This window comes from Chiloscyllium plagiosum, unplaced genomic scaffold (genome assembly GCF_037043375.1).
Source record: "Chiloscyllium plagiosum isolate Xiang-an unplaced genomic scaffold, Cpla_swu_hap1 HiC_scaffold_20, whole genome shotgun sequence".
Lineage (NCBI taxonomy): Eukaryota > Metazoa > Chordata > Chondrichthyes > Orectolobiformes > Hemiscylliidae > Chiloscyllium > Chiloscyllium plagiosum.
This window is the reverse complement of record NW_028270158.1, coordinates 54,033,002-54,058,099: the sequence shown is the minus strand read 5'-3', so window position 1 is coordinate 54,058,099 and position 25,098 is coordinate 54,033,002. Positions and strand designations below refer to the sequence as shown.

At 42.6% G+C, this 25,098-nt stretch overlaps 1 long non-coding RNA gene across 1 annotated transcript in view; it reads left to right on the top strand.

Annotated features, from left to right (window-relative positions):
• Positions 1–14,581, top strand: part of LOC122560382 (uncharacterized) — a 29,682-nt gene extending 15,101 nt beyond the window's left edge. Inside the window, exons 2-3 of the long non-coding RNA XR_006314728.2 lie at positions 9,743–9,834; positions 12,249–14,581. This is a non-coding gene — a long non-coding RNA (uncharacterized LOC122560382). The remainder of the gene's footprint in view (positions 1–9,742; positions 9,835–12,248) is intronic.
• Positions 14,582–25,098: the final 10,517 nt, after the last annotated feature.

Sequence of the window (25,098 nt, the reverse complement as noted above, 5' to 3'; positions counted from 1 at the left end):
TACTAGCTCATTGCAGATCACCATGTGCCCTGCTCCCTCCCTTCCCACGCAGCCTGTAGGAATGATTGAGAGAGAGACTTGGCTAGTGGGAAGGAGTGCAAGAATCAAGGGAAGGGGTGAGGGAACAATTCATTGGAGGTGGCTGCCAGGAAGATTTGGTTGCAGTGAGGAGGGTCAGGAAGGGGAGCAAGAAGTTAGAGAGGGAATGTGGTCAGCTGGAGGATCAAAGGGTGAAGCAGTGGGTAGGAAGCTTGAGGGAGAGAAGTAACAAATGGGAAGTCAGTAACAAAATTCACTAGGCCAGAAAATTTCTTACATTACTGAGAGTTTTCAGCTATCACTGAACTAGATCAAAGTATTGTCATCCTACATCCAGCAAAAACAGTTTGCAATAAAATTTTAACCCATATCTTTCACATTCAGTTCAAGTACCTCTGCTCTAATAAACAACCTCATCCATCACAGTGATGATAACAAAGAAAAAACAAAACACTGTACATTACAGGAACAGCCCCTTCAGCCCATCAAGCCTGTGCCTTTCTAAACTACAAAGACTTTTGCCTCGACACAATCCATATCCCCTGCCTGTTCTTACATCTGTCAAGATGCTTCTTAAATTACCATATCTGCCTCTACCACCTCTCCTGGCATCACATTATTGGCACTTACCACCCTCTGTGTAAAAATACATGCCTCTCACATCTCTTTTAAACTTTCCCCTTCTCTCCTTAAACCTAGGTTCCTTGCAATTAACATTTCTATCTTGGGATAAAGGTTCCAACTACCTATTCTATCCATGCCTCCTGTAATTTTAGAAACTCCTAGCAGGTCAGCCCTAAGCCTTCAATTTTCAAGTGGAAACAAACCAAATTTGTTCAATCTCTCTTCATAGCTTATACCCTCCAAAGCAGGTAACACCCTGTAAAGCTTTTCTGAACTCCCTCCAGAATCTTCACATCCTTTCGGCCTGTGCGGCAACCAGAATTATATGCAATATTTCAAATATGGCCGAACTAGAGTTCTAAACAGCTGGAACATGACTAGCCAATTTTTATAATCTATGCCCCGACCAATGAAGGCAAGCATGCTCGATTCTTTCTTGAGCACTTTATCCATTTATATTACCACTTTCAGGGAACTGTGGACCTGTACATCTAGATATCTCTGTATGTTAATACTTCGAAGGGTTCTGCCAAATACTGTGTACTTCTCTCTTGCATTACACCTTCCAAAATGCATGACCTCGCATTTGTCTGGATTAAATTCCATCTGCCATATCTCTGCCCAAATCTTCTGTCTATCTATATCCTGCTGTATCCTCTGGCAATCCTCCTCACTATCCTCAGCTCCCCTGATCCTTGTATCATCCACAAACTTCCTAATCAGACCACCTGCATTCTCCTCCAAATCATTTATATATATTACAAACAAAAGAGGTTCTGTCACTAAGTCAAAGAATGCTATTGTTATTACATCTGCATGTTTACCTGTAATGTGTAATTATAATGGCCCGGAATTTTTGATTGGTTTCAGAACCTTTCTGACTGATAAATATCATAGGATAAAGTATCCAATTACCTGCCTGTGCTGTTTACAGCTAGTCTTCCAATGCTAGACACCTACGTGAGACTCCGACATAGAAAAACTGATAGGCCTCAATGCAACTTCCGCGCTATTTTTCAGGTCCAACATAGCCTTTAATTCTTTTTTATTTCTTTCAAATATTAATGTTGTCACTTCATAATTCTAAACTTTGGTTATTTAACATTCAATGTAATTGCGCGATTCCATTGACTGACTGTAGGTGAGTGTCAAAAATGGGTAAGGCTGAGGGGTAGAGGTCACTGTGTAAAGGGGTGGGATTGCACTTGGAAAAGAGGCACTGAAGCAGAGCAGTGTGGGTAAGGTATTTGACGGTTTGGATAGCAAGTTTTTCGGTGGTAGGCGGATAGTGCCATGGTCCGACAATGTGGCAGATAGGTAAAGTGCTAGGAAGTTCTGGTAGCAGGTGAGTAGATTGGCAGGATGACAGTGTGGTAGTTGAGTCGGATGGAGGGATGAATGAGTAGGTGGTGTGGTAGGTGACTTGACTGGCAGTGTTGGTTGGTGGATAGGGTGCTGGGGTGGCATGTGGATATGGTGGCAGGTTGACAAATGATAAGGGTGGTAGTTAGATAGGCTTAGATAGACACTCGATAGTCAGCGGTGAAGGGTGAAAATGACTATTCACTTAATCTACTTTATGAGATTTTATTTACAGAAACATACATTATAAACATGCACTTTCAACCCAATCTGCCTTCTCCTATTCAAGCAAGTGAAACAAATCAAACCAAATTAAAAGCAGGCAAAATTTAAAGGGGTGTCATAACAAAACAAAAATCAAATAGTCAAATGGAACTTACAAACTTAAATTAGAATTTGATTGTGGGGAAAGGTATTGCTTTTCATTCTCAGTAGTGCCATAGTCACAGAAGATATAAAGATCACTAGTGGAGTCTCTTCCTTTATGTTGGAGCCTATGATGGTCATCAGTTGGAAAGGTTCTGAAACCAATCTGGGCCATTATAATTACATATAACAGTTAAACATACCGATGTAATAGTAATAGCACTCTTTAACTTAGTGACAGAACCTCTTTTGTTTGTAATATATATAAATGATTTGGAGGAGAATGCAGGTGGTCTGGTTAGGGAGTTTGTGTCTGATACAAATGAATCCCTAGGTAACGCCCATCTGATTATAATGAAGCACCCAATTAACATATCATTAACATTTCAGAAGGACAGGGCAAATATGTCAATATACTCCATCTGAATTCCATACAAAAAAAGATAAGACAGGAAATTTTGGAATGTATTTTTGAACAGGGCAGGACTTATACACTAAATGGTAAGGTTCTGGTCAAGGGCTCACCTTCATCCCCCTCCGTCCACGCATCAATTAATTTAATACACGCCATGACGTTGAACACTTCTTCCGCCACCTCCACCTCCGAGCTTACTTTCACAATCAGGACTCCTGCCCACCTTCCGAGGACCCCTTTGCCCGCCTCCAACACACTGCATCCACCTGGACACCCCGCGCTGGCCTATTACCCGCCCTCGACCTCTTCATTTCCGACTGCCGGCGGGACATCAACCGCCTCAACCTGTCTAACCCCCTCCCCCGCTCCAACCTCTCACTCTCACAACACGTAGCCCTCCACTCCCTCTGCTCCAATCCCAACCTCACCAGCAAGCCAGCGGATAAAGGGGGCGCAGGGGTTGTCTGGCGCATTGACCTCTACACCACTGAAGCCAGACGCCAATTCGAGGATGCCTCTTCCTACCGCCCCCTCGACCATGACCCCTCCCCCCATCACCAAACCATCATCTCCCAGACCATACAGAACCTCATCACCTCAGGAGATCTCCCACCCACAGCTTCCAACCTCATAGTCCGGGAACCCCGCACTGCCCTGTTCTACCTTCTTCCTAAGATGCACAAGCCTGGCCACCCTGGCCGACCCATTGTCTCAGCATGCTCCTGCCCCACTGAACTCATCTCTACCTACCTCGACACTGTCCTATCTCCCCTAGTCTCCCCACATATGTTCGAGACACCACCCATGCCCTTCACCTCCTCCATGACTTCCGTTTCCCCTCCCTCCAACGCCTCATCTTCACCATGGATATCCAGTCCCTCTACACCTCCATCCGCCATGACCAAGGCCTCCAAGCCCTCCGTTTCTTCCTCTCCCGATGTCCCCAACAGTACCGTTCCACTGACACGCTCATTCGTTTGGCCGAACTGGTCCTCACCCTTAACAATTTCTCTTTCGAATCCTCCCACTTTCTCCAAGCCAAAGGGGTAGCCATGGGCATCCGTAAGGGCCCCAGCTATGCCTGTCTCTTTGTTGGCTATGTAGAGCAGTTTATCTTCCGTAATTACACCGGCACCACTCCCCACCTCTTCCTCCGCTACATCGATGACTGCATTGGCGCCACTTCGTGCTCCCATGAGGAGGTTGAGCAATTCATCAACTTCACCAACACACATTCCACCCTGACCTTAAATTTACCTCGACCATCTCTGACACCTCCCTCCCCTTCCTGGACATCTCCATCTCCATTAATGACGACCGACTTGACACCGACATTTTTTACAAACCCACCGCTTCCCACAGCTACCTGGATTACACCTCTTCCCACCCTACCTCTTGCAAAATGCCATCCCGTATTCCCAATTCCTCCGCCTCCACCGTATCTGCTCCCAAGAGGACCAGTTCCACCACAGAACACACCAGATGGCCTCCTTCTTTAAAGACCACAATTTCCCTTCCCATGTGGTTAAAGATACCCTCCAATGCATCTCATCCACATCCCGCACCTCCGCCCTCAGACCTCACCCCTCCAACCGTAACAAGGACAGAACGCCCCTGGTGCTCACCTTCCACCCTACCAACCTTCACATAAACCAAATCATCCGCCGACATTTCCGCCACCTCCAAATGGACCCCACCACCAGGGATATATTTCCCTCCCCACCCCTTTCCACCTTCCGCAAAGACCGTTACCTTCGTGACTACCTGTTCAGGTCCACGCCCGCCAACAACCTACCCTCCTGTCCTGGCACCTTCCCCTGCCACCGCAGGAATTGCAAAAACTGTGCCCACACCTCCTCCCTCACCTCCATCCAAGGCCCTAAAGGAGCCTTCCACATCCATCAAAGTTTTATCTGCACATCCACCAATATCATTTATTGCATCTGTTGCTCCCGATGTGGTCTCCTCTACATTGGGGAGACTGGACACCGCCTCGCAGAACGCTTTAGGGAACATCTCTGGGACACCCACACCAATCAACCACACCGTCCTGTGGCCCAATATTTCAATTCCCCCTCCCACTCTGCCGAGGACATGGATGTCCTGGGCCTCCTTCACTGTCGCTCCCTCACCACCCGACGCCTGGAGGAAGAACACCTCACATTCCGCCACGGAACACTTCAACCACAGGGCATCAATGTGGACTTCACCAGTTTCCTCATTTCCTCTTCCCCCACCTCACCCCAGTTCCAAACGTCCAGCTCAGCACTGTCCCCATGACTTGTCCTACCTGTATATCTTCTTTTCCACCTATCCACTCCACTCTCCTCCCTGACCTATCACCTTCATCCCCTCCCCCACTCACCTATTGTACTCTATGCTACTTCCTCCCCACCCACCCTCCTCTCATTTATCTCTCCACCCTTCAGGCACTCTGCCTGTATTCCTGATGAAGGGCTTTTGCCCGAAATGTCGATTTTACTGCTCTTCGGATGCTGCCTGGACTGCTGTGCTTTTCCAGCAGCTCTAATCCAGAACCTGGTAAGGTCCTCGGAAGTGTTGCTGAAGAAAGAGACCTTGGAGTACAGATTCATAGTTCCTTGAAAGTGGAGTAGGATAGTGAAGAAAGCACTTTGTATGCTTTCCTTTATTGGTCAGAGCACTGAGTATAGGAGTTGGGAGGTCATGTTGCAGCTGACAGGACTTTGGTTAGGTTAAGTTTGGAATATTGTGTGCAATTTCCTCTACCTCCTATAGGAAGGATGTTATGAAACTTGAAAGGGTTCAGAAAAGATTTAGAAGGATATTGCAGGGTTGGAGAGTTTGTGCTATAGGGAGAATCTGAATAGGCTGGGGCTGTTTTCCCTGGAGCATCGGAGGCTGAGGGGTGATTCTATAGAGGTTTATTAAATCATAAGGGGCATGAATAGGGTAAAATAGACAAGATCTTTTGCCGAGAGGGCATAGGTTTAGGGTGAGAGGGGAAATATTTAAAAGGGACCTAAGGGGCAACTTTTTCACGCAAAAGGTGGTGCGTGTATGGAATGAGCCACCAGAGGAAGTGGTGGAACTGGCACAATTACGACATTTAAAAGGCATCTGGATGGGGATATGAATGGGAAGGGTTTAGAGGGATGTGAGCCAAATGCTGGCAAATGGGACTAGATTAATTTAGGATAGCTGGTCGGCATGGACCAGTTGGACCAAAGGGTCTGTTTCCCTGTGGTACATCTCTATGACTCTCTGACTCTATAATTGTCTGAAGTTCTTTTATGGACACTCACAAGACAGTGCAAGGCACAGAGATGTCAGTCAAATATTATAGATGAAACCTGGTTTGAAATGGGTGTGAGTCACTCATTTTGATGTTGAAGTGAGGCTTGCATTCTTTTCAGACAAAGCAGCTGCACCTAGAGCGAGCAACCTGAACACTCTTAGCTGTAACCCAAACACCAGCGCAGATCACTGTGGGCCTCTGCACTGCTAAATTAGTTATTGTTCTGCCCATAAAACAGATGCAACTATGTTGAATGTAGACTAAAGTTAACTTGAAGTACAATCTCTGTTCCCTTTGTAAAAAGGAATGAAACCTGCAAGGTCTGACCACTAACTCTGATGGAAAAACATTGCCACTCGTTCATGACCTTGTACTGTCATTCCTGTATTTGACGAAGCTCTGGACAACATTCACATGTTTAATTTCCCTTGACAAAAAGTTACTGAAATACAAAACATTAAAAGTGTGGTTACGTAAATAATCCAAAGTTAATTTATGTAAATTCACTGGTACACTCACTAATGAAAACCAAGGACGCTGCTAGGCAACCATGTTACTTCTACTTAATAACAGGGACAGGTCCTCCTCCTTAACTGAGGTGAGTCAATACACAATCAATTCCTGAAAAATCACTTAGTATCCTTTAGTTATATGATTGGGTTAAGACAATAAACGTGCAGGACCATGTTAGAAAAATAGGAATTGAATAAATGTTGTGATAATTAGTAAATGTAACTGTTGCTGTGGTGTTTTTGAATGTATATTCTGACAATCTGGGTGGCATGGTGGCTCAGTGGTTTGCACTGCTGCATCACAGCACCAGGAACCCAGGTTTAATTCCACCCTCAGGTGACTGTTCTTGCGGTATTTGCATAATATGTCTCTGCGTGGATTTCCTCTGGGTGCTGGGGTTTGCTCCCACAGTCCAAGGTTGTGCAGGTTAGGTGGATTGGCCATGTTAAGTTGCCCATGGTGTCCATAGTGCTAAGAGTTTGTGGAAGAACTCCAAGTGTGGATTTGAACTTGTGGTGTAAAACGTTGGGATAGACCATTTTAAAAGCTATGTGGATTAGCCATGGTTAATTCAGGGTTACAAGGATGGATTGGGTCTGGCTGGGATGTTCTTCAGAGAGTCGGTGTGGACTCAATGAGATGGATGGCCTGCTTCCACACTCTTGATGATTCTAAGTGCAACAGTACTGGTTTGCCATTAAACCAAATGTTGCTTAATCCTTTCCTGCACTGGAGAATACAATTTACATTCGCGCCTCGACATACGAACGACCCCGTTCACGAACAAATCGGTTTACGAACAGGATTGTACGTAAAATTTTGCTTCAACGTACATACAAAATTCAAGGTACGAACAAAGGTACGAACGCAAAAAGCCCGTGTGCGACCACGTGATTTCATTGTTCTGCTTTGCTACGCACGTTCTGAACACAAAAGCTCTCGGGCCCCGCTTGATCTCATTCAGTTCGTCTTTGGCACGCGCACTGTGAACATCATAAGAATTCTTACGTTTTTTTTTGCTTTTTGCATTAAATTTGCCCTCATTATGGCTCCCAAGAAAGTGAAAAGTGGTAGTGATAGTGGTGTTAAGAAGCCTAAACGTATTACTGTGGAAATGGAGTGAGGAATCACCCTAACAAAACTGTGACCAACAGAGCAGTGAACATTTTAAATGACAATGGGATGTCCCATTTTCAGAAAATTCTGCAACAAAGAAAACAACAAGTTTCTCTGGATTGTTTTCTTGTGACATCACCAACCTCCACGAGACAAAAAAGAGAAAAGACTCCGGAAATATCCGAACAATGGGAAAAATTGATTCAGTTCGCGAACTTTTCGTTCGCCCCGGAACGGATTAAGCTCGTAGGTCGAGGCACTATTGTATTTCTTTACCACTTTGCAGCAATCAACAGTTTGAACACTTATGATGTAAGCTTGTTACAAACCTGCAGGAATGCAAAGAGTTTGTGGAAGAACTCCAAGTGTGGATTTGAAGTTGTGGTGTAAAACTTTGGGATAGACCATTTTAAAAAAAACCACATGGTCCTCATTTCGGTTTCCCCAAGATCTGGACTGATATTTCTCATGAAGTTCACAACAAGCTTGACAAAGAAGAGAAAATTACATTTCCAAGAAATTTAGTAGCCCAGGGCTACTGAAATATTAAATGGGCCACTGAATTTGTTATCAAGTGCATTGAAAGCGTGGGAGTGCCATGTCAGCGTACCTGTTGGGCATTTTCATCTGAAGCTCATGTTGAGATACACAGTCAAAGAAATTCCACAATGATTCATAGCATTTCTTGCACTCCATATATTTACATTGATGAATAAAGTTGTGGAGTTGTTTTACCAACTTACTCTTTCTCAGGAATTTGAAAGTCTTCACTCAGTCTGCAATGTTTTACAAGCCCAAAACCTGACCTTACCTCGACCATATTTTTCTAAGTTTGCTCATTTATCTGAGAAAGTGGATATAATCAAATATTTGTGGAAATGATTAGAGAAAGTTCTAATATCTGAGCCTTCTTAATCCTCCAACCTCATGAGCGGTGTAAATTGTACCTTCTGATGAATGCTAATCACTGTTAGATTACCACTCTGTTCCTTTTTACCTAATTTGTTCTGGAGCTTCGCACCTCTGATACAAAACTCCAAACCAGATCTCTTGAGAAATGCATAATATTCCTGTTCTGGGAATTTTCCTGCATCAACAGGAGCACAGCTGGAGGTCAACCCACACCCCAGTATCTGTCATTTTCCAGGATTTAAAGATCCTAATGGAACTTTGACAAGCTGCAGAGAGAATGAAAGGATGTGAGGAACTTGGTGTAGGGGATAAAGGGCAGTGAAAGTGATGGGGTCACAGGTAGATGAGGGGTAGAAGCTGGCAGCTGGGTAGATGGGAAGGTGCTATGTGTGGTGGTGGGGGGTCAGATCGAGTCGAGGGTTGTGAATGGGTCATTGTGTTGGGTCAGATCTGGGATTGCATAATTGGGGGTGCCGTCATGTCAGGACGGGGATGGCTAGGTGAGGTGTCAGCAGTGAGCCATTGGGCAGAGATCAGTTTTATAGTGACCCAGGGAGTTACAGCAAACTTTAATCTCTGTGACTTTTCATGGGTAACTATTCAGAAAATGGAGGATGAAGGGGTGGTGAGCATGGCAGCGAGGGGAGGGGAGAATGGAGTGGCAAGAGAGAGGTAGCAATAATGAGTACTTTACTTTCAGTTCTGGTTTCAGCATTCTCATCTAAACTAGCTCTTTCCCACTATCTAAAGTCATTAACAAAATGGCGAGAGGATTTAGTCATAAGAGCATAAGAAATAAAAGAAAAATATGGCACATTGAACTTGATCTATTCAAGATACTGGCTGATGTTCAACCTCCACCTTTCCATTTTTACCCAATATTTCGATTCCCTTCAGCTACAAATGTCGATTCAATTAGATCATGAGCTTATCCTCAAATCCTTACCTAACAAAAATCTAGCAACTACAGCTTTAAATTTTTCAAATGAACCTCTCCCCTACTAAGCCTCAGAAGATTTCCACTATCAATTTAATGAATAAGAATCAACCCAGAACCTGTGCCACATTTCACTGCTGCAAAGTCAAAATCACTAAAGATGTGCATTATTCCTAATCAGATGTAGGTCAAGGAACTGAACAAATTGGAAAAGTCTGAAGTACCGCCAGTGACAGAAGAAAATATCTGCGTTTATGTGATGCAGATGAGGAGGTGAGTTGTGTTCCAAACATGATCCATCATATTAAATGCATTTTACCTGGGGGAAATTACGCTGAATGCCTGACAGATGGAGAAAATAATAGCCTATTATGTGGGAGTTCCTTGGAATGAGGATGACACTTGCTCATGTAAGTCTTTTAATGTGGGGAGAGGTGTTGTGCTTGTTACTGTAAAATTCTGGCTGACTGGGAAACTCTCCCTCTCTTATCTGCACATTGGAAAGACGTACAGATTGCTAAAAGTCTAAATTAGAGCAGTGCTGGAAAAGCACAGCAGGTCAGGAAGCATCTGAGGAGCAAGTGTGGAGCAGAGGATCCTGAAGGAGAACCGCTGCTGGTAGTTTTGAATCTGTAGTGTGTACTGGTTGTCCTGCTCGGATCCAAACTGTGCTGGTTTGAATATAGTCCGGAGTCCATGTGGGTTCAGTTGGCTGTGGAGGCAAGCACTGAGGAAGCAGATGTGGCTGTGGTAGCAAGTCCATTTCAGGACATGATTGAAGAGCTTCAGGGCAGGGGAAATGACATGGGGGTTGCAGTGAGAGAGAGACACTCACTGAGATTCTTGTAGAGAGAGAAGGAGAACTTCTTCAAGGTAGACATCTTGCCCCATGGCCCAACATTTCAACTCTTCCTCCCAGTCCACCAAAGACATGCAGGCCCTGGGCCTCCTCCAACACCACTCCCTCACCACCCGACACCTGGAGGAAGAATGCCTCATGTTCCACCTCGGAACACTTCAACCCCAGGGCATCAATGTGGACTGCACCATTTTCCTCATGTCCCCTCCCCCCATCTTACCCCAGTTCAAACCTTCCAGCTCAGCACCATCCTTATGACCTGTCTTACCTGCCAATCTTCCTTCCCACCTATCCGCTCCACCCTCCTCTCTGACCTATTACCTTCATCCCCATCCCCATCCACCTATTATACTCTTGGCTACCTTCTCCCCAGCCCCACACCTCTCCCATTTATCTCTCCACCATGGAGGGTCCCTCTTTTCATTCCTGATGAAGGGCTTTTGCCCAAAAAGTCGATTTTCCTGCTCCTCGGATGCTGCCTGACCCGCTGTTTTTTTCCAGCACCACTCTAATCTAGACTCTGATCTCCAGCATCTGCATTCCTCACTTTTGCCTTACAGATTGATAAACTGATTGACTGTGTAATGGCATACCTTCTGTGCTTTTCAGGCCCGGGTTGGGTCTCGAACCCAGAGGCTCTGGCCCAGAGGTAGGAATGCTATCATGGTGACCTAAGATTTCCTGCATGGGCTGTAAGTTAGTGCCTGCTACACATATTGCTGTTGTGGTGCTAGTGGGTGGTGTAGAGATTGTAATGAGGTCAGCCAGGTGGACCTCATAAAATATGAGTTCCCCAACTGGGGCTGTTAATCTGGTCCAATCAGGGAGCCCTGGCTGACAGATAAGAACAGGAGTGTCAGAGGATCTGTTCACTCTGGGAATTGGCTCTGAGTGAGCTGGATCAGTGTTAAGGACTCTCCCTGTGTAAATAAAGGGTGACTTGGTGATGGGATATCAGCCTCCGTGGAGTTATTTCAGGGAGTTTCCCTATTTCTAAGTGTTCCAGGCCCACTCCAAGAGTTGATGCCTGTGGGTGGTGCATTCACAGCATGGCCAAACAGGTTGATTATCAATCTGCAAATCCCTTCAACATGCTTGATGTAGAGTAACTCTGTTCAAGCTACTGACTTTGGCTTCTGGTCGGTGACCTGTTCCAGGTAAAAAAAAACTACATGCAGCAACATGCATGTGTCAATTCTGAAGAAAGATCATTGGACTTGAAACATTAACTCTGCTTTCTCTGCACAGATAATGCCAGACTTGCTGAGTTTCTCCAGTAACGTTGATTTTTGTTTCTCCAGCATCCACAGTTCTTTGTTTTATTTTCATGCATGTGCTTTGTCTGCCCCTTGTCAGATGCCTAATGTGTTTGTGCTTTGTCTGCCTTGTTTGTCCAAGACTGAATTGAAAATGAGGACCTTTAGGGGTTCCTGAACAGTGAAAGTTTCATGCTTTGATCCAAGACCATTGGGAACTGGACAAAGACAATAAATCCATTTCACATTGGACCTGAAAGCCAACAGATTTAGATTTAGATTTTACTGTCACATGTACTCAAGTACAGGAGTACAAGAGTACAGTGAAAGGTGCATAATGTTGCCACACTCGGGCCATCTCAGGTAGAAAGGGAGCTAGGTACAAAAAAAACTTACGTATAAAATAGTAAGAGAAATAAAATTAAACATTACCTTAGTAGAATATGTAGAAAAATTTAAAAATAAGGTCATGGTTAACATTAAAGTCTTTCTAAATGTAAACTAGATACTCAAGAGATTAAATTAGAAGTTCAGCAGTCTTTGATGAATCCTCTGCTTATCTCACTCTCTAGGAGGCCTCAGCAGCCTGTTCTTGATGTCACCACCACAGATATTTTGAAGACCTCCCTCACCACTCAGTCTTCCCCTGTTGGGCCTCGATGCTATCGTTGCTGCTGATGCTACCACCTACTGGATCTCCACCTGCTTCCGGAGCATGCCTGGGCAGGGCCCACTCACACATCGAGCCAAGTCACCGCCACGAGCTGTCGAGATACCAGGCCAAGAATCTCGCTGAAGCACTGAGAGACCGGGCTGTCACACAGCCACGAATCACTGAGAGACCGGGCTGTCATACCGTCAAAAACTGCCAAGAGACTGGGCTGTCATACAACCATGAACCGCCGAGAAACCGGGTTGTCTACCGCCATGAGCTGCCGAGAGACTGAGCTGTCATACAGCCATGAACTGCTGAGAGACCACATGTATACTCACACAGCAGACATGAGAAATAGAAATCTAATCATTTTTGCATGCTACTTCCTATCCAGACTTAGTAACATGAGACCTTTATGTGGATATAGTCTTCTGTGATCAAAATGTGTTTTAATCTGACCACACACCATAGCTACCAGGCAATTTCTTCCTCAAATCCGAGCGTGGAAGCTGAACAGAGATCAGGTGAAATCCAAGCCCTACCAACTTTAATAAAAGCCTAATTAATGTCATGCATTGACCAGTTTGCTGTGATCATATTCTCCCATGGGTTTACAATTCTGGCCTTTCTCACCTTAGCAAATTAGATAGGTGACTTAATAGTCAATTTTGCTATGGGCTAGGGGAAAGAAAATGTTAAATCGACAGCATGCCTCCACTTCCCACGCAGGATTATCTTTCAACTTGACCAATCCACCCACAATGTAGTGGTCAGAAAGGCAGCTCCAGTCATCCTATGCACCATAATTAATATTAGAATGCTATTTACACACTGAACAAAGTACAAATGCAATTGTACACTATACTTTAAAACAAAGGTTGAAAGAAAGGGCATAGCAAGCATTTGTAAATTGATAAATTATCACCATTTGTAATCTCTATTCTATGTTGGAAGAGTTATCCTTTGGCTTATTAATCATGAGAAAACTGAATTCCCCTTGCAGCTTTCAAAACATTAATTTATCATACACCACTGTGTTTACAAGATGCAAGTCAGGTTTCTGTTTCTGGGGAGGAACAAATTCAATAACTGCACATATAATAAAGAAATATCTGGGCCATTCTGGATTTAAAATTCTTTTGTGTAGCTGTGTGATTCTATGAAAGCTTAGCACTCATTTTGTGCAACTTATAATGGCATCAGCCACTTCTTGCACATTCTAGGCAGTGCTCACTGAGGAGAGGAAAAGACAGTTTGAATCAATGCTATCTTGATGCCATATAGGGCACCTGACTGTTGTGTTGCCAGGATCCCTAATTTGGGAAAAAATAGTCCCAGCAATTAACTTGATGATCACATTGCAAACATTCTTGTAGCATGTTAGGCCCAGCCAGAGCACCATTTAAAGGTCCACTTACTCAAATTCTACCAATGGTGATTTTTAAGAGTTTAGGTGATATCTGGGTGTCTGGAGGTAATTTCAGCATGTCTGCAGGTCCTGAGATGAGTCCCGGTTTTGTCAGAGTGTTGCTTCACCCTCTTAAAATGAGGGCTGATGTAATTTGTCTATAATATGTTTTTTATTTTACTAGATGTGACATTGGTGATAATGTTTATGGTATCTCTTGCAATACAAGAAACTGGGTGTACATATCATTGTATTAAACAATCCATTAGACATTGATACATCGAACTATTTTATGCAAAAGAAACTGCCGACACATAACTGTTAGCTTACAACAAAGCGGCACATTTCCAGTTCCACATCATGCTTCAAGTGATCAGAGGAAAGAGGGAGTATGAGATCTTTATTCCCTCAGATAATGTGCTACAGTGATGATATCTTAAGCATGTCTCTTAGCTGTTGTGGTTCAGTTCACCAAGCTGGGAATCTGTGTTGCAGACGTTTCGTCCCCTGTCTAGGTGACATCCTCAGTGCTTGGGTGCCTCCTGTGAAGCGCTTCTGTGATGGTTCCTCCGGCATTTATAGTGGTTTGTCTCTGCCGTTTCCGGTTGTCAGTTCCAGCTGTCCGTTGCAGTGGCCGGTATATTGGGTCCAGGTCGATGTGCTTATTGATTGAATCTGTGGATGAGTGCCATGCCTCTAGGAATTCCCTGGCTGTTGTCTGTTTGGCTTGTCCTATAATAGTAGTGTTGTCCCAGTCGAACTCTTGTTGCTTGTCATCTGAGTGTGTGGCTACTAAGGATAGCTGGTCATGTCGTTTCGTGGCTAGTTGGTGTTCATGGATGCGGAGCGTTAGCTGTCTTCCTGTTTGTCCTATGTAGTGTTTTGTGCAGTCCTTGCATGGGATTTTGTACACTAGATTGGTTTTGCTCATGCTGAGTATCGGGTCCTTCGTCCTGGTGAGTTGTTGTCTGAGAGTGGCTGTTGGTTAGTGTGCTGTTATGAGTCCTAGTGGTCGCAGTAGTCTGGCTGTCAGTTCAGAAATGTTTTTGATGTATGGTAGTGTGGCTAGTCTTTTGGGTTGTGGCATGTCCTTACTCCGTTGTCTTTCCCTTAGGCATCTGTTGATGAAATTGCAGGGGTATCTGTTTTTGGCGAATACATTGTATAGGTGTTCTTCTTCCTCTTTTTGCAGTTCTGGTGTACTGCAGTGTGTTGTGGCCCTTTTGAACAGTGGCGAACAGAACCACAACAATGAGCACCCGAGCTACAAATCTTCTCCCAAACTTTAATGTCTCTTAACTGTATACTGACATGTAGACTGAGAGATAATGCAACATCTCCTCTTTTCCCAAAGACTAAGAAAGCTTATCGCAAAGAGATACATGTGATTGAACAACATATTGTCACTTTAATACAACAGGTAAAACATAGTTTCCAAGACTAGCATTTCCCTCTTCAATGTAACCCCTTGGACGTTTGATGATTCATCCCATTTGGAGAGGTACACATTGTTCCCAGTTGCTGTTATTTTACAGCTGTCATTCATAACTGCACTACCATCATCATCAGAGTGTTCCTCATCAAACTTTTTGAGCATGATTGATACATTATATATTTGATCTGGCTTGTGCTCCTTCATAATGCAGCGCCATGATCAGTAAAGACAAATATATTCCAGCTAGTTGCAAATTCTAGAAATCTTTGCTGGTCTCTAAGCATTGTATCTTGAGAAGAATGTCCTGTGTCTCAGAATGGTTAGATATTTGGTTGCTGGGCAAGATCGTTCATACCTGCCTCTGAGCATAAATTGTGCTGGGAATGGTAATCCCTTTTCCATTTGTGTTGTGCAAAGATGTACTAATGCAATTCCAGTGAACTTGCTATTTGCCCATAGTGTAATGTTGTCAATGCACAAAACTGGTGAGCTGTAATATGTTGTGAGATAGACTCTTGTATGGTCTTCCATGGAATCCTGCTTGAGGAAATGCATGTCTTTCAGGATACATAGCATTAATATGTTAGGACTAGCTCCTTTGGTCAATAATAGCTGTTAGGGTGAGTTATTTTGTCTTTTCAGGATGTACGTTACTAATGGATGTAAAGGGTTCTCGTCACCTTATTCCATCAACATGGTGTATGAAGTTAACAAAATGGAAATCTCAGTCAGCTTCTGAAAATTGGTTGACTCTGCACCTGATCAATGTGTTTGTGTTTGTGGACCTTCTCAACACTTTCCTTGCTACTGATATTGCAATGGCTTCTTGGTTACCTGTGGTTTGTCCTTCTTTCATTCTCAACCTTTAGAAACAGATTTCCTGTGTCTGCATGCCCAATGTCCCTTGGTGCTGCACGTTTTACAGATATCAAGAAAAGCTGGATAGCTTGTTGGTAGGTGTGACAAACTGCAGCTAATACAGAATTTGTTAGTTTAATATAGTTTGCTGACTATATCAACATTAGTGGGTGCACCTAACAAAGGCAATTATTGTTGACCACTCACTATGGAGTCATATTTTTGTCTATCTTCAAGGAATGCATCAATGGTGTAACACTTTAAAAAATTCTATCGGCTTTACTGGGTTCAAAGGTGATGGCTAACTAAATGGGCCTCTCCAATAGCTTGTCTTCTGAAAAGTCATCCGCGTGGCATTTGCCGTGGTATAGTTGGACAAACTGATCAATAGACTCATTGGTCTGTTGTTTATGTGACATTAGTTGGAGTCTGTTAATCCTGAAGTCAACTCTTACCTTGAGATGGTCTTCAAGAACTTTCCAGAGCTTTTCAAGATCTTTCTGACCATTCATAACAAGATTGTATTAATCTTGTCACTGGCTTTGTTTTGAGTGAATCATCTACTGGTTGATCTGTACACTAAATGGTATAGTTATTTGAACAGTTACAGTTCAGTAAGGTGTCACTGGATGTCCAATATTTCTGAGGTATTTGTTATCCTTGCTCCCACCTGTGTCAGTCTAAGTTAAAAGTTCCTTGGGAGCAAATATGTTCCAGGTGTTGTTATGAGAAATTATTGCTTTGAATTACCTGGCAGGAACAGAACATTTCAGTGTTTAGTTTTCTGTACTACACTGCACTAATATTTTGTTCCAGCTCAAGAGAGCACTTCAGTCTTTTTAAATTTCTTTTTCATTTAAATTGAGACAACTTTAGAAATGTATTTTATCTTAAAAGGACTTACTGCCAAATCAAAAATAAAGTATCTCTGTTTTCTCAGTAATGCCCTACCCAGCAATGTTTACAGATGCCTATAATTTCAAACACTGATACTGCTCAAAAGTGAAAAGCTTTACCTTTTTGTGAACTCTGTGTTGTTCAAAGTTGTGTCTGATTGATCATCAACCATTTTTCAAATACCTACTGACAAGATATTGATTACAGAACACCACTGCTGACACCATGGTGTGAGTTTACCTTAGACAGGGTATTTTACTTGATGCGGCAGTGCTAATGTCACCCCTCATTACATACAAACCAGGCTTGAATATCATGGTATTGAAGAATCCAACAGACATTTCTTACAACTTGCTATTTTGTACAAAAATTACATTCTTTAGGCACATAGATGCCTAAGCTAATATTAAGCCATCAGTTTACAACAGAGGAGCATACTTCCAGTAAATTATCATTCTTCAAATGATCAGAGTTAAGACATTATGGCATAACACATTTATATCTAGATGTCATAGCTATGATTGATATCATTAATATATTTCTTAAAGGTATACTAATAAACTGATTGTTGTAAAGACCATGTCTTTCAACTTTTCTGCATTTTTAATTGTGAACTGAAATGGAAAAGGACTACATTAAAAGCCAAGGATTGTTGATGGATTGATGCAGTTTTTAAAAGCAAGTCGCCTGACATGCCTTGTAAGTGCTGTTTGTACAGTTGCTTGTAGTAGGAGTTCAATTCTAGATGAACTGGAGCTGAAGGGCGGTGTATGAATGGAGTGTCAGCCAACAACATGTGGCTGATTGGTCTGTGGACTAGACCAGTTATCAATGACAGAGGCTTTCTGCCTGCCAGCAACTAGATGTTTGGCTCCCAGATAGATGAACAGCTTGGGGCTTTGAATGACATAGGGAGAAGCCGTCAGACCTCTGCAAGCTTGGGAATTGTGTCTGTTCTCTGCAGTTAAAACTACCGAAAGCCTGAAGAAAAATAATTTATTTGTCCTTCAGCAATTGCTGTAAACTGTGACTTTTAACAGATAAGTCAAAGAGCTTTACATGTGTGAACTAGTCAGACTGTGCATCCTGCAAACAAGTGAAAGCATCTGGAGAAGATCGAAAAATAGCATTCTCATCAGCTGAAGGATCAGCTCAGCAAACTCAGTGCTCATTACACCACTGATCTGCCTTCCTAGTCGTTCCCTCTGCCCATAACACCCATGTTTATTACTTCCCTGTCTGTTTCTAAACTTCATAAGGGAGATAAAGTTTTAACCAGTAAATGGTTATTAATTGCTTATTTATTGTAATATTATTTGTAATAAACAGTAATTCTTTGTTTATTACAGACATCTCATCCATGCTTTGTCAATTTTGCCTTTTTTTTTAAGACCCTCTAACTATTTTGATGACTCCGGGAATAGCAAAGCTTGAATTTCAGCATACTATCCCAGTGAGTCGTAATATCATGAGACACAACATAACAGGGTTCTGGTTGCAAGTGGAGTACAGAAAGATTCAGCTGCAGTTGCAGTGACTTTGCAGTTGCAGTGACTTTGCATTTGCAACTCGACAAGGAGATGGAACAGAGGCTGTGGAGGGGGCAAACTGTCTGCAATGGCATTTGTGCATTCGGAGCCAGACTTGCCCCATGCTTCTTGCTAATTTTTTTTTATTTCAAAAATACAATTTATTCATAAAATAATTTGATGGTCTGTACAGTTGGTCATGCCATACATACGTACATATTTACATACAGAGATCAGAATTTATCATTTTTATATACAGGTCTGTACGTTTATCAATCATATGTCCATATAATTAGCTGAGGCGTCAGCAGAGCCCAAATGACTGCGTGGGCCCCCTGTTCTTCTTAGGCAGGCAGATGTTACACAGTGGTCTTTCCCCACCGCGCCTTGGCGGCAGCTGCCCCAAGCTTCAGCGCGTCCCTCAACACGTAGTCCTGGACCTTGGAATGTGCCAGTCTGCAACACTCAGTCGGGGTCAACTCCTTCAGCTGGAAGATCAACAGGTTTCAGACCGCTCAGAGAGCGTCCTTCACCGAGTTGATGATCCTCCAGGCACAGTTGATGTTCGTCTCGGTATGCGTCCCAGGGAATAGACCGTAGAGCACGGAATCCCGCGCCCATGCTTCTTGCTAATGTCAGGCAGCTATCAACAGGCCAGCCAATTCCTGTCAGTATACATGCACATCAGCACTGACATGTATTCTGTTCCAAGATCCTCATCTGAGTCCTTTGCAGCAAAAAGTCATCTACAACCTCACTGTCCAGAGAGTTGACAAATGAACAGTCCTTTACTTCTGGCCTGGCTATAACCCAGCTGTGCTCACCATTTGATGATATTCAGTCATGGGATGTGAGAGCTGCTGACTGTATCAATATTAGTGGCTGCACCCAAAGCATGTAATTACTGATGACCATTCACTGTGGATTCATACTTACGTCAATCCTTGGCCAGCATTAATTACCCATCCCTAATTGCTTTAGCAAAGAGGTGGTGACTTGAATTATTGAATCGCTGTCGTCGTTTTGGTGTAGGTTGATTAGCACCACATCCCTAAGCATCCATCCTTCCCAACAATGATGCTCAGCAGTGTGTATTAATTACAAGATGCACTAGAGAAATTCGCCAAAGATCCTTAGACAGCACCTTCCAAACCTATGACCATTTCCATCTAGAAAGACAAGGGCAGCAGATACATGGGAATACCATCACCAGCAAGTTCCCCACCAAGCCACTCACTATTCTGACTGGGAAATATATCACCGTTCCCTCATTGTCAAAATCCTGGAATTTCCTTTCTAACAGCACTGAAGGTGATGTTTTTTTCTTATTCCCTTGTGAGACACGGATATCTCTGGCTGGCCAGCATTTTTATTGCCATCCCTAGTTGCCCTTAAGAAGGATGTCCACATCCCACAAGTGAATAAAAAAAAGGGAGCCTCCTCAATGCTATTAGAAGGTAAGTTCTTAATGTTGAAGTAGTGAAGGTAAGGTGATACAGTTCCAAGACAGGATGGTGTATGATTTGGAGTGGGACTTATGCGTGATTTCCCATCCATCTGCTGCCCTTGTCTTTCTAGTTTTTTTGGCTTGGAAGACCTGATTCACCAGACACTGATCCTAAATCTACACTGGCCTCCAAGGTTGGGAGGAGAAGTTCCAATATTGTCATTGGTATCTGTTGGGAAGAAGCCAGAATGGAGCATTAAATTCATAAACCATTTAGATGGAACAGTATTCTTCTGCGCTGAAAGTTTTAATTCAATGTTACAATCTAAGTGAAAATAGCAAGGTAGGCCATCTCTTTTCAGTTCTGGTTTGTTCAGTCCAGAGTGAGAATTTCAGACTTTGGCAATATCCAACCAAAATTACAATTTGGGAATCATTTTGTATTATTCGTATTGATGCTTAAACTGGATCTGGTTCTAATTTTCAGAGAAACAAATCATGGAAACAAGTCATCAAAGTCCTCTATATGATTGGAAAAAAAGGAGAAAAAGTGAAAGCAATTGATTTGTGATAAGACTATTAATGTACAGTATGGTAGTTTGAGATATTATTGTGTCCAACTTTAACCCTGTGGTAACATGTACAGCAATAAGAAATGTCGTGTAAATTTGCTTTGGTATTTTTATCCAACATTGTTACAAATCAAAATGCATATGCCCCAATGATCTCTCCAATCTCCAGCAAATGGAAAATATAAATGGTTTCAAATGGGAGAATTGATCTTACCTAACATCATATCTCAGCTAATGGAACCTACAACAGCCAATTTGTTTGGAGGTTCACAAGAAAACAAAATAACAATAAGCGGAAATGATGAAAACTAATAAAATAGCACAATGGGCCAAAATGAAAGGAGAGAAGCTGGAAATGTAAAATGCAGAGAAAATGAAATGAAAATACGTAGAAGTTTAGTCAATGCACGAAATGCGAAGAGGGAACAATGATTTAGATGGAACAATGAACACCATTTCCAATGAAGGGTCAAAGGTAAGGACTTCTCTTTACTTATTGATCTGCTGCAAGTCTGTGGCATCTTCTGTAATTTCTGCAAAAGGGCCAACCTGTATATTAAATAGTATAAAGTAGAACCATCAATTGTTGTAGTGTTGTGAAGGATAGTCAAGGTGACAGTATACATCGGCCTTCATGATAAAGCATTGTTAACCAAATGAATAGAACCAATTCTTAGCAGCTCTAAATGTAAGAAGAATGGTTTAGTTTTGTATATAGTATATTGTTCTATTTTGTTCATATTAAATAAACTGGTCCATGAAGTCTAATGAACATTGTTGTCACACGTTGACTACCACAATTCAGTGCATTAGATATTAACTCCTTGTCTTTGTTCTTAACCTTTTCATTCCCTCTGATCTTCTCAACCTCCACGAATCTTACATGTCCTTCCTACCTGAAGTTCCTGGATCCTGGTTCATGAGTATCTCCTCTGCCTTCATCTTTTATTACAAATGAAATGCTCTTATTATAGAATCTCTACACTGCAGAAAAAGACCATTTGACACAACAAGTCCACACCGACCCTCCGAAGAGTAACCCACCCAGACCCATCCCCTACATTTATCCTTGCCTAATGCACCTAACCCACACATTCCTGAAAACTATGGGCAATTTTGTATAGCCAATTCACCTAGTTTGCACACTTATGGATGGTGGGAGGAAACCAGAGCACCCAAAGGAAACCCACGCAGACACAGGGAGAATATGCAAACTCCACATGGACAATCACCTGAGACTGGAATTGAACTCGGGTCCTTGGTGCATGAAGTGGCAGTGCTAACCACTGAGCCACCATGCAGCCCACTCTTCTTTTGCAGTGTGATCATTAGGTAATATCTAAAGAGCCTCTTCCAGCTCCACAATCCACTGTTTAGATCTCTTCCAATTTAAATCATTTGCACGTTCTCAACTGCCTTTGCTCCTCTATTGGAGACAATTCAGCCACTTTGGTTGTAAACACTAGAATTCTCACCCTAAACCTCTCTTCCTTTCGATCACTCTCTCATCCTGCAAGATGACCCTGTTTCTATATATATTATATTTTATTCTTTAGTTCCATGTGCATTATTTTCTTGACAATATTTTGTAAAATGTATTGGGATTTATTTTTACCATTTTTAAAAGGCAATAGAAAAATGGAGGTTATGTTCATCCAAGATGAGGAACCTCCTTCAATACCTTATATAACGAATATACAAATGGGACACTATATTTGGCTCCATTTTTCAATTATGCATGGCACTCAACTGCAATACATTGCCTCATGTTAAATACATGAGAGACGGGAATTTGGTTTGAGAAGTAGATGCTGTGCTTCACAGGAGCTAAATCAGCCCTGAAACTTGACACCAAGCCAAATAAGCAGGACAGGTGGCCAAATACTTAGCCACAGAGGTATGTTTCAAGCAACTTCTTAAATTAATAGAGATAGATGGGGAGGGAATTCCAGAGCTTACAGCTTAAATGGCTGAAAGAACGCTGCCAATGAAGGCGTGAAGGAATGCACGAGTGTCCAGAATTGGAGAAAGTCAGAAATTTCAGAAAGTTCCAAGGCTGATGGAGGTAACAGGCATAGGGAGGAGGTGAGGCCATGGAGAGATTCAAACTCGCAAATAACAATGTGTTTTAAATGAACATGAATATTTGGCATTTTGTCGAAGTAAACACATACAAAGTGATTAATTTACAGGACTCATGCTGGGAGAAAATATTAATTGGCATGCAAAGCCCAGTTCCAATGGACTATCACCTTCTGTCCGTGTGAATTAAACAGGAAACCTGGCCACAGTCTGAATTCACAGGATTGGCTGCCTCCACACAAACTCCAAAGAAAGGAAGATCAGGGTACACCCAGATCAAGGGAGACAGAGCAGAAGCACAATGTGTGACTATGCACAGCCAAGTCACTGGCTGCAGCTAACCAGAACAAGAGAGGGTGCAGATGAGACTAACTAGCACCAGGTCTAAGGCACTTCACCAATGTGGAGAGACTGGAGAGACAGTTTTAATTAGATTCAAGAATGTTAAGAGCAGGTTTGATAGAAGTGTTCAAAATCTTTTGTGTCCTTGATAGAGTAAATAAGGAGTGCAGTGGCAGAAGGATCAGTAATCAGTAATCAGTTTGAAAATAATTGGCAGAAGAACAAGAGAAAACATGAGGAAGAAAATGTAGGCAGGGAGTCATTACAATCTGGAATGTACTGCATGAAAGGATGATGGAGACAGCTGTGATAGTAATTTTCAAACTGAATTCGATAAATGTTTGAAAGCATTAAAACTGCAGGGCTATGAGGAAAGAGAAGGGGTAAGGGTTGAATTGGATACTTCTTTCAAAGAGCCACAAAACCATAATGGGTTAAATGGACTCACTCCCAGCTTTATCATATGAAATGTTTGCATGTATTTATGTTACTATATAAGTCTTTGTTTAAAGCAGAAACTACAGAAGATGAAATTGTTCTTTAGCAGAAGTGAATTAGCAACCCAATTTCTATCCCACACAATTTACTTATCCAGCATAGCCTTATCTCTAATTCTTTCCTTTTATCAGTGCAAATGCATGCATCCCATTGAGACCATTGTTTTCCACAGAAGTTCTGCCCTTTACCTCTTTTACCTCAGGCGCAATTTAAGGCCAGATGACACTGGAACAGAAGTACGCCATTCAGCCCACTGAGTCTGTTCTGCCATCCAATGAAATCATGGCTGATCTAATAATCCTCAATCCTAATTTCTCACCTTTTCCATAAAAACCTTAATTCCCTTACTTGTTCAAAATCTGTCTATCTCAGCCAGGAAAATTGCTAATGTTGCAGAATACAGGGAGAATTAGCCTTTGGATACAGAACTAACTTGAAGGTAGAAGACACAGGGTGGAGGTGGAGGGTTGCTTTTCAGACTGGAGGCCTGTGACCAGTGATGTGCCACAAGGATTGGTGCTGGGTTCACTGCTTTTCATCGTTTATATAAATGATTTGGATGTGAACATAGGAGGTACAGTTAGTAAGTTTGCAGATGACACCAAAATTGGAGGTGTAGTGGACAGCAAAGAAGGTTATCTCAGATTACAACAGGATCTGGATCAGATGGGCAAATGGAGAGTGGCAGATGGAGTTTAATTTAGATAAATGTGAGATGTTGCATTTTGGAAAGGCAAACCAGGACAGGACTTCTACAATTAATAGTAAGGTCCTGGGGAATGTTGCTGAACAAAGAGGCATTGGAGTGCAGGTTGGTAAGTTTCGTGAGAGTGGAGTCCCATGTAGACAGGATAGTGAAGAAGGTGTTTGATATGCTTGCCTTTATTGGTCATGTTGCGGCTATACAGGACATTGGTTCGGCCACTTTTGGAACACAATGTGCAATTTTGGTCTCCCTGCTACAGGAGGGAGAAACTTGAAAGGTTCAGAAAAGATTTTGCCAGGGTTGGAGGGTTTGAACTGTAGGGAAAGGCTGAATAGGCTGGGGCTGTTTTCCCTGGAGGCTGAAGGGTGACCTTATAGAGTTTTATAAAATCATAATAGGCATGGATAGGGTGAATAGCCAAGGTCTTTTCCCTGGGTTGGGGGAGTTCAAATCTAGAAAGCATAGGTTTAAGGTGAGGAGGGAAAGATTTAAAAGGGACAACTTGTTCACACAGAGTGTGTTGCATATATGGAATGAGCTGCCAGAGGAAGTGGTGGAGGATGGTACAATTACAACATTTAAAAGACATCTGGATGGGTATATGAATTGGAAGTTTTTAAATGGATATGGGCCAAATGCTGGCGAATGGGACTAGATTAATTTAGGATATCTGGTTGGCAAGGACGAGTTGGACCGAGGAGTTTGTTTCCATGCTAAACAGCTCTGTGACTTTATGACCATATGACTCCACAGCCCTTTGCAATAAAGATTTTCACAAATTCACTTCCCTCTGAGAGAAGAAATTGCTCCTTGTCCCTGTCTTAATTGTTGAATCCCTGATTCTTGGATTGTGCTGTCTGACCCTAGACTCTTCCACAAGGGGAAACAACTTTTTCATCTGTCCTGGCAAATCACCTAAGAATCTTGTATGCTTCAATCAGGTTGCCTCTCATTCTTCTAAATTCCAATGAGTACAGGCTCAACCCACTCAAT